This window comes from Accipiter gentilis, chromosome 5 (assembly GCF_929443795.1).
Source record: "Accipiter gentilis chromosome 5, bAccGen1.1, whole genome shotgun sequence".
Taxonomy (NCBI): Eukaryota; Metazoa; Chordata; class Aves; order Accipitriformes; family Accipitridae; genus Astur; species Astur gentilis.
In genome coordinates this window covers 19,861,140-19,871,469 of record NC_064884.1, presented here as the reverse complement: position 1 = coordinate 19,871,469, position 10,330 = coordinate 19,861,140, and the positions used below count along the sequence as shown (strand labels likewise).

At 47.7% G+C, this 10,330-nt stretch overlaps 1 protein-coding gene across 8 annotated transcripts in view; it reads right to left on the bottom strand.

Moving 5' to 3' along the window:
• The window catches only part of SERTAD2 (SERTA domain containing 2), an 86,124-nt gene that overhangs the window by 20,866 nt on the left and 54,928 nt on the right, over positions 1-10,330 (bottom strand). For 2 of the 8 annotated variants that reach the window (XR_007505981.1, XM_049799805.1), the window contains exon 1: positions 2,053-2,371. The exons of 4 other annotated variants lie outside the window; for them this stretch is intronic. The gene's annotated coding sequence lies outside the window, so the exon portion shown is untranslated. 2 more of the 8 variants (XM_049799813.1, XM_049799814.1) reach the window with 2 other exon arrangements.

Genomic DNA, 10,330 nt, shown 5'->3' with positions numbered 1-10,330 from the left:
AGAGAAAAAGAAATCAGCTTGACACGAAAATCAAAGCTGTGTTTTAATATGCACAAAGTCTAGCTTCATTCGTTAGCAGTCCAATCCAGTTCCTGCAGAAAAGGAGTGGGTGGTTTTTGCTACCAACTTAAATGGAAGTAGGATCAGTCACAAAAGGAGGAAGATCTACAGTTGTTACTTTAGATGCTGCAATACTTGCCTGGACAATGGAAGTATTCCCTAGGACACACTCTCAGATACCTGTCTGTCAGATACCTGTCTGGCAGCACAAACTACTAATCCTCCTCCTATCTCTACCACCACCACTAGCTCATTATGTTAAATTAGATTCCAAAGATACCATCTTATTATGTAAAAATGCATGCATTTTAACTTCAAGCAGAAAGGGCTACTTTCAATTTACCCTGCTTAATCAACTGCTTAATTTCTACAGCAATATAAGCACAAGCAGCAGCAATCTTTAAGAAAAACAAGTCGTTTCTACAGTTCATTTTACCATGTGAAAGCTTCCCATTGCACACAGATGGAAACTGAGGTGCCTCTGTCAATTTTATACCCTGTGAGAAGCCTGTAAGACACAGGCACCTTCATTTGTGCAGGGGAATCCCTAAAAAAAAAACAGAATAAAAAGGTAGGAAGTGTCATGTCAACTCACACAAATAGAAACTGTTTACTCCATTTGAGAGACACAAGCATAAAACTGATGTTAGGGGGCAGCCAAGCCCTCTACCACCATTGTTTGAGCAATAGCATATCCTACAGTGGCCAAATCCAGCACCCACTGACAGCAGTGAGAGCCACCCTGCTGACTTCACCGGGCACTAGCTGAAAAAGCCTGGACTTCCCTGATCCCGAGAGCTTTGGGCTTGTCTGAACACAGACTGCCACACGCAACAGCTCTGGCATACTGTGCTGAAGTTCGAGTAAAGGGGCTGACAGCTCCTCCAGATGCAGATGAAATGGGCAGATTCGCTTTATTTTACACCGGCAGCTGACCCGTAGCTGTAAATGAGCCACCAAGGGTCCCAGAGGACTGCACAGAAACCCCTCCACAGATTTTCAACAAAAGTGGCTCTGGGTTTTCCAGCTGTGCTTCACAAAATGCAAGAAACAACAGCAGGTGACTGCACTCCTATCTTCACACTTTAGTATAACTTATCTTTCCAGATCCTGACACCCTGACATGAGTAGAGCAGAAAATGCTCTAAATGAAAGTGGCATCACAAAAGGATTTTTTCCAAGCGTTCCCCCACCCTGAAGGAAGTCCCAATAAACAGTTTTTTCACCATTGTTTCCAGAAGATGAACTACCCTGCTCACAAAAGCCCCCCAAATGCCTGTTTCTCCGTGCTGGCGGTGCTCTCAAGGAAGACCCAAGTGTGCTATTGCTCAGGGAAAAGACATGCTAATCCCCCGCCCTGCTGCCGCCCTAACACCAACCCCTGGAAAGGTCCAGCCAGCGAGGCCAGCCGGGTCCTGCCCAGCCATATGTCAGCTTTGCTCCAGAGACGTGAGAGTCTCCCCAGGCCCTTTTAGCTCTCCTGGCACTACGGCACGCACTTTTAGGGGTACCCTGAAGTCCCCACTCTTGCTGGGAAAACGGATCAAGGCAGCAGCCTCCCGGTTCAAGGGGTTCCCCGGCACACACGCTAACTTACCGGGATAAAGCCGGTTTTCCTCGAGTCGGATGTAGCACGGCTCTCGGGAGCACAACCGCCCGCACTACCGGGGGCGGCACAGCAGCCCTGATAAGAAGTATATTCCAACTACACGCACGCACCTGCTTCGGCCCGGAATCCCCGTGCGTCGGCAGGGGGGGTGGGTATTTGAAAAGCAACTCCGCCGCTCTCCCTCCTCTGCTCATCTCAGCACGATCACCCCCCGGAGGAGAGGAGGAGGACACCCGCCCCGAGCGCCTCTGCCCGGGCACAAATTTAAAGGTAGAGATAAAACAAGCCCCGATGACTCGTAAAGCCGGGGGGGGCCGGGGCGAGGTCCCCCCGCTCCCCCCGAGACGGACGCCGCTGCCCCGCAGCCCCCCAGCCCCACTCACCACATGCAGTTCCACCTGAGAACTAACGCATGGAGGGGGGGAGGTCGCAAACTCTCGCCCTAGAGCAGCTCCATATGTCGCCCCCGCGCCGCGCCGCTCCGGGGAGGGGCCGGGTGGGATGCGGAGGAGGAGAAGGAGGAGGAAGAGGAGGAGGCAGGCGCAAGCGGCGTGAGGATTTAAGCCTCCGCTCTGCCCCGGCGGCTGCGATCACGCAGCATTATACAATGGAGGAGGAGGAAGAGAGGGAGGGCGGCACCAGCCCCGGCTCCCAGCACTTGCCGCCAGCACTGACGACAGGGGCGGCTCCGGCGAGCTCCTCGCCCTCCGGCCCGCGTCAAAGCTCCGCCTCGGCCCCGGCCTTCCTCCCTCCCCCCCGCCCCCCGCTCCTTCTCCTCCCCCCGCTCCGCGGCCGCCGGCGCGGCTCCCCGCGCTGCCCACGCGTGCCTCTGCCCCGGGCGGGCGGCGCGACCCCCGCAGCGCGGCCGCCGCCGCCGGGGGTTCCCCGGGGAGCGCCGGGCCCCTCGCCGAGCCGCGGGCCGGGACAAAGCGGGTGCCAACGCGCCCCGACCGCAAATATGAGAAGTATCCCTGCTATCCAGCGGCGAGGACCCGGCCGGGGGACGGGGCTCGGCTGACCCTGGTCAGCCCTGCTCCCCCGCGGGGCTGTCCCCCTGGTCGTCCCGCCCCCACCCCCCCGGTCAGCCCCCGACCAGGCCAAGGGGGGGGGGGGGGGGCGCGCTGGAGAAAACCCGGAGTGCTGCCGGCCGCTCCCCGCCCCGGGAGCTCACCTGGGAGCCAAGGGAGGCAGCGGCCCCCCTCCGTGGGATCCTCCCTGCTAATTTGGGCTGTGCAGATACCACCGAAGCACAAAACTGAGGCCAAACGGAGATGTTCGAGCGCACGAAGACTTGGGGGAAGGGGAGGAGAGCTTGGCACCAGGCGCTATCTGGAAAGACGACGATTATTTTAAGTTACCTCAATGACCGTGTTTCGAAAGGGACTGTAATCCCAGCCAGCGCTGTAGAAGGCGATTCAAACACCTTACAGTTTTGGCTGCAGCCCCAGCGGCAACTCCGATCATTCCGGCCTTTCGTGTTCCACTAAACCGGTTGTACTTCGGGACAATAAAGCTTTTAGACCTAACATAAAGGCGATTATTAGTCATTAATATCACGACTCGTTTAGGTATTATGCTCAAAATGGTCTGTAATGATTTGTGATCAATCAAGCTGATGGTCTTGTTAGAAATGAACTTCCAGTTTCAGCTAGAAAAACGAAAAGAAAGAGAAGGATACTGTTAGAGGGAAGATTTCTTTAACCTAGAAATTGTATGTCAAAAATCTACAAAGAAAAAAAACAACAGTTAAAATGGTGAATCACCAAAACAGAAGGACATTAAGCGACGATTTTATGGATTCTTAAAATTATAATTGAAAAGACCCCATCTAATTGAGGTGTAAACACCAAGACTGGTATTTCAGATAATACTCTGCTGAAGCCACTAAAATGGGAGGAAAGGGCATCAGACCTAAAAACTGCTGTTTGACTTCACCAGTTCTGGAGGACTCGGCACACCCTTCCCTTTCCACCTGTGCTATCAGCTATTCCTTTGAGGAGATCCAAACTCTCTCATCCTCTGTCTGTGGTACAGAGGTAGCTCTGAACCAGACTGCAAAGCAATTCACAAACCCTTTACTGAATTTTGACAAGCGACTTGTGAATTGCTCAGGAGCTGGCAAAAACTAAAACTACAGTTTCCCCTGGCTGGATGCTTTCCAGCAGCAAAGCGCTGATATTTGGTCCTTCTACTTTGGAAAACTTGTCTCTTCTTAAAATTACAAGAGTCATAATAAAAATCACTAAATAAAAGGAAAAGATTAATTTTCTTTAGGGCCTGAGTGGAGTGGTACCTGTTCAGTGGGCTTCAGCCTACTCAAAAGCCAGCCAGAACATCTGTAATATTAGTACATTTTTGACCGGGGTTTTTTTGCATGCCAGGTCCACTGAATTTCATCAGGGCCACATTCTGCTCTCCTTTACACTGGATTTGTAACACAGCAGGATCTGGCTTCCTGTAATTGCGCTGTGGATGCACCCAGCCGAGCAGTGCCTGCCTTTCGGAGCTCAAAGTCCACAGCAGGTTTACAGTCCCTATGCCTGGGTGTGTGCACACTATCACCAGCACTATAGGCATAACCACAAACATTTACTAAATAAGCAGCTGGGCTCCAGTCTGATATCATCGGCCCCAGTGTTGCCATGTTATACTCGGCAGTAAAACATCTGAGCCTGTACCGTCCGAGTTTTAAATGCTTCTGACTTTGTTAGGTTGCTCCAATTTTACACTAGCAAAAGAGAAAACTCACCGCCCCTTCTGTTTCCTACTGTAACTCCCCTGGGCCTTTCTTGGCAGGAGTTTATAGTCACGCTGTAACTCAGATTGTTCCTCCGAACACAACTAGTACAACCTGCATCCACACTCAGAAGCACTCTCAACTGAGCATAGGTCATAATACAAATCGATATGAGTAGAGCTCCTTCCTACGCTTTGCGCACAGCAGAGGCTCCATCATGGCGGGACAAGGTTAGGCTACACAAGGCAAATAATCCTCCCACCAACGGCTCCTCACATTGCCTTGCATTTAATGAGACCTTTCTGGCCAAGAAACTCTGTTCTGCAGCTCCAGAGCAATCTTGACCAGAAGGTGTCTGCAAGGCCCAAACACGGTTTGCCCAAACATGTTAGCAAGTGCAGAGAAACAGCCTGCAAACTGAGCCACAAAACACTGTACAAGGAAGTGTGTCAGCAAAGGCTTCCAGAGCCTGCAGGAGCGGGGGGAAAAGTCTGCATGTCTGCGAGGAGGTGCCACCCAAACCGCATCCCATTTTGGAACAGTGCATGCAAGGGCTTCCCGAGGAGCAGTAGCACAGATGTAACTGTGCAGTCGTAGCCTTGACACATACCCTCGAACTGCGCACACATGAAGATGACGCGCTAGAAGAGAAGGAACTGAACTGCATTTTTCTACAGTGGTACTGATCGGACGTGGGCCACAGGCATAGTCTAAGTGCAGCTTTGTCTTTGAGCAAGGACAGTCAAAGCTTGCCTGATTGAGACCAGATCCCCTGTAGATCATTCAAAAACCCTGCTGGTGTTAAAGATAAATAAATGAACAAACAGAAATCAAAGATTGGAAAGATTGGGAGGGGGGAAACAGACACTGGACCTACATAGGGCAATTCATTAGAAATACTACAGACTGCCAGGTAATCTCTGCCTATCAACGCGTGTGCTAATTAGGAAAGAGTGGCAACATTTGGTGTACTGGAACACCAGCATCCCTCACGTTTTTCAAAAAAAGAGGCAGTGAACTGCTTCCTATGTTTCTAATTGCATCCTTGGCCTTTTTCTTTCTAATTTCAGTACACGTTAATACTGTGAGATTTCATCATATAATTGTACAACACATCTTCATTTTCTCCCTGGATGTATTTGCTTTAGTGCATGCAGGAACTGGCAGGTAAATACCTAATACTGCCCCCAGAGCAGACAACTTTTTGCAAATAAAGACCCCATCAGCATGGATAACTTGGGAAAAGCTAAACAAAGGGCCTGCCTACAGCTAAGGATACTCGTTCCACTAGAGCAGCACTCCCCACCGAGCAATGCAGGTCTCATGGGTAGCAAGCATGCTCCAAGCAAAGGTGTGATTAAACACTGCTAAGACCTCATACCATCTCCGTTCAGGCCAGCTCAGGGGTCAATACTGACCTTCTGAAGCGGAGCCCTTCTCATGCAGGGCTCAGCCACAAATAAAAGCAAGCCCCTCAAAAAAAAAAAAGGGGGGGGGGGCGGTGCTGCATTACTGCAGTCTGCACTTGTACATTAGCAGGGAGGGAGCTGCACCTGTAAGCTGGGCTGCTTTCCTTGAGATTTCAATTGCTTTTTTTCTTTTTTTTTGCTGGTGCTACTCTTCCACTGTAACAAGGCTGCCCCACACGTCCCAAGGCACAGAGGAATCCGTTAAAACTGAAGGAAGGAATGCCCCCCCCTTCTCGCTCCAATTTTAGCTCCTTTTTTCCCCTTCATTTTCTGCTTTAGTTCATGTTTTTCTCCTTTAATGTTTTTGTGGCAGTAGGAGAAACACCGTTCCCTAGAATGCATAATATGCTTAATTATCATTCTCCTTTAGTTCTCTAGGAAAAAAAACTACAGGAGAAATCAGTTTAATTAATGAGTATGACCAAATGCAGCCTTAGTTCTAATGCAGTATCATATATTATATGTCCAGTTGGGCAGTTGATCTTACTTGGGTAAAATGAACAGAGATGCAAAAAACCACAGAGCTCATGAATCAATATTCTGAGTGCAACTAATCCCTTTTGTATAGTTATTCTAAGCCTTCCTACAGATTTGGATGCCAACGTCTGTTCCCAAATACTGCTTTTGGCTTCAGTAATGCAGGATTGGGCCCATACAGTCTAGTAATAGAAAGCTGTTGCTTGGCAGTACCAAGGGTTGTGCCACATGGTAAATTCATTAAGTAATCAAGAAAAAAATCCCTTAACTCCAAGATAGGTCTCAAATAATCATACCCAGTAAAAATCCCCAGTGTGTGTCAAGGACAAGGGTGGCAAGGTTTCATCTGAAAGTAAGACTTGGTGATTGAGATGCTTTTCAAAAGAGCTACTCTTCACATATTAAATTATTAAGGAAATATTATGGAACAGGATTATCAGGAAAGGAAAAAAAAAACAACCCACAAACAGTGTGCATTAGCTGGCTTAGTCAGAGGAGGTTTTGCTGCATTCCTCATGCATGGAGATGACTCCCTCCCTCTGTAATTCCCTGTGCACTCCCAGTCCTCTGGAGACTGCTGGTGTGCATCATCCTTGCTCCAGCTGAAACACTCTGTCCTCTGTTTGGGCTGCCTACCATTGCCATATATCTTCTCACATCTTTTTGCCTTTTCATAAAAATCCGTGTTCCTTACAAAATCCCATACAGGCTGTATCACCTGCAAGATGTGCTTCATTTTTGAGCCAGACAGTTCACATTGATGCCGTCTGTACGGCACATGGGCTTCTAAAACAGTCTCCCCTTTGCACTGTGGCTTCTCGAGACATGGTGGATTGTACTTTGCATTGAGCTGAGTTTTAAACAATTTTAGGCTGCTTTTCTTTCCCTTTCAGTGCTCACTCTGCAGTCTCTATCAAAAGCACAACTCATTCTTTTCTGGAACACTTGGTTACTTTTTTGAAGAGAGGCTAGGCTGGTGTCCTGATATTCACCTCATACTGGGGCTAGTGGATGAAGAGAAAAAAAAAATCTGCAGATAAAACCAAAGGCTCTGTTTTACAACCAAGGAGGGAATACTTTTAATAAAGAAAAACCACAGAAATGGTGGGGAAAAAATACAGAGAGATGGCCAGTCTTCAGGCCTAATTAACCACTGGTGTAAACAGATGTCACTGCAATCAAGCCAGAAGACTTCGGCCACCCACTAGTCTTGAGCACAAACCCAACATGAGCCTGAAAATCTTAACAACATGGAGTTGTCAAACATGTGATCCACGCACATACTTCAATGCAAAGGTCATCACCATCTCCTTTATGCTGATGGACTGCCTGCTCCTGGTTCACCAGGGGAGAGCAGCTCTACTGATTTGGCTTACCACGTGCGCTGCACATATTACAGCCCCTTTTCTGAAGCAAAGCTACTCTAACAGACCTCTGTGTGGAGCCATATATTTCTGGAGCAGAGAATTCCCCCCTGCCCCCCACCGTGCTCTTAAGTGCTCTTGAAACCTGGAAGAGGCCTGGCTGCATAGGCAAGTTGGAATATGTTTAGCACTGCTCAACGCTGCTGACATGCCAAAGGCTCAATAGACCAAATGGGGCCACCAGTTGGGTGACTAGAGACTTCTATTAGTGGATGTTCCTGGTCAGATTTGTCACATGAAAGCATTGTACACCAGTAGCAATGTGTTAGAGGCTGAGAGGGCAAAACCAAAATGGTGTTGTGGCTACGGTGTTGATGTAGGGTTTTATATAGCATTGCAATAGGTTATATAGGACTTAAACCCATGTCAGTGGAGTTTAATGTGTTCATGCTCAGATGCATTACTGGGAAAAAAAAAAAAACCAACAACAAACTATTTCAAATCCTTATTTACATGAAAACATGAGTTAATACACTGGTATCCAAATGAATGTACCCACCTCTAGCTGCTTCTGCTGGCTGGAATACAACCTGCAGAGCATATTAAGACTCCTACAGTGTTTTGGGGGCTTGGGCATTTTGTTTAAAGCTAGTTTCTGCAGCTTCTTAGAGCCACTAGATTCAAGGAATGCTTACCAATTAAAACAGAGGCATTTTCAAGGTAATTCAAATTTGCAATGATAAATCCTTCCTCTGACTGTCCCAGGTGCAAAATTCTTTACAGACTATGTTTATCCATACTCCTTTCAGACAGAGGTTTCTGAGGGTCTAATTTTAAGTAAACAGTGAGTGACCTACACCACTTCTTTATTAAAAAAAAAACAAAACAACCAAAACCAACAACAACAACCAACCACAAACCCCAATAAAACAGAAGTTTAATCTGCAGGGCCAAATTTAGAAGAGGGGGAAAAAAAAAGAGCTGGCAAAAAACCTAGCACAAGAACATCAAATGTAGCATAAACTCCCACTGCCATTCTGTTCCACTACAAATAAATGAAGATCACATAGAACTGAACTCATTGAGTCAATGCAGTGAATGCACAAGTCTTTCCATTTTAACCCTTCATAAAATGTGTGATTTCTTAGATTATGTGCAAAGAAGAGATTAAAAATAAAAGAAATTTGAAAAAAAATGGAGTGACTGAGTACGTCAGATGCTTTTACTGACTATGCCTGTGGTAATGATTCATTTTGCCTCTCTACATTCCCTCGTGCTAGCACAGCTAAGAGTCAGCAAAAGCTCATACTGTATATGCAGGTAAACAGACTATGGGTGAAGTATGTATTTCTTAACTCTACCTAAAACCACCCCTTGTAACAGTCAGAAATGTATTTTAGCTTTCTGAAGAAAAAGAGAACTGCACAAATTAATTTAGGTTCTCCTCTAACCTTTTTTATGCTCTCTCACTTTAAAGTAAGGTGTTCATTGATAGCGACCATTAACCAAAGGCTAAAAGATGTTTACACCTAATTAGTATTCCCAAGCAAAGATGAAACACTAAATCACTGCAAACCCACCCAGTATTTAGGATCTACCACCAGGACAAAGAAAAAAGCTGAAAATGTACCATTTATCATCACATCACAGTCCATCTTTCCCTTCCTTTCACACCTCTTAAACTCTCTTTGTTCCTCCTACGGTGGCTTTGGGGTGGTAATGTCCTTGAAATGTGGCAGGGGGTCTGGAAGAGGGGAGAGGCAGCTCTCCTGTCTGGTCACCCTCATCTCACACAGCATGTGTCAGAATTTGCGGGGTGGGAGGGTGGGGTGCGGTTGGGGGAAGATATGTTGTGGGCAGGATGGCACAGAGCTAGGGAAGCAGATGCTACATGTGGCATACTGGTCCCTAAAGCCAGCAGTGGCTAAGACAGCCATTAAGCAGCGCTCTCAAACAGTAATAATTCTCCCTTTTAAAAAAATTTTAGCCTTGGGGGGGGGGGGGGGGGGGGGCAAAGCAAAGACATGATGGGAGTACAGAGGGGAACAAGCCACCTTGTAGAGTAGACACAAGAAACATGGAGGGAGAGCTGCATCGTCATCTATGGCATTGCTACTGAGTCCAGGGTGTTCTCTGGTTTGACCTCTGGACAGCAGCAGGAGAAGAAAATACCACAAGGAATATCACTGAGGCTCTCCCTGCTTCTTCTCCCAACTACAGACTTTCCCAGCATAAAGGGATGGGCAGAAGGCTTCCAAACCCCTCTCTCTTTCTCAGAGATCCACTTTCCTACAGAGGTTCAGCTTTATGAACCAGCTTCTATCAGTTTTATTAACAGAAGGAAAGATGTGAATGGCTGTCTTGAGCCATAACTCTCCACAGCCTGCCCACAAGAGCGGCCACCAGTCAGATACTTCACAGAAAGACACCAGCCTATTTGCAATAGCTGGGCAGAAATAGGCACCCTCTGCAAGAGGGTCACAGCCAGGGGCCAGCCAAGTCAAGGAGGGATTGTTCATCTGCTATACCTCATGACCCAAAGCATTTTCTAATCATCCGCACACAGGGGACATTCCTAGTGTGACTCCTGCGAAGCAAAAAAGTCATCATAAAC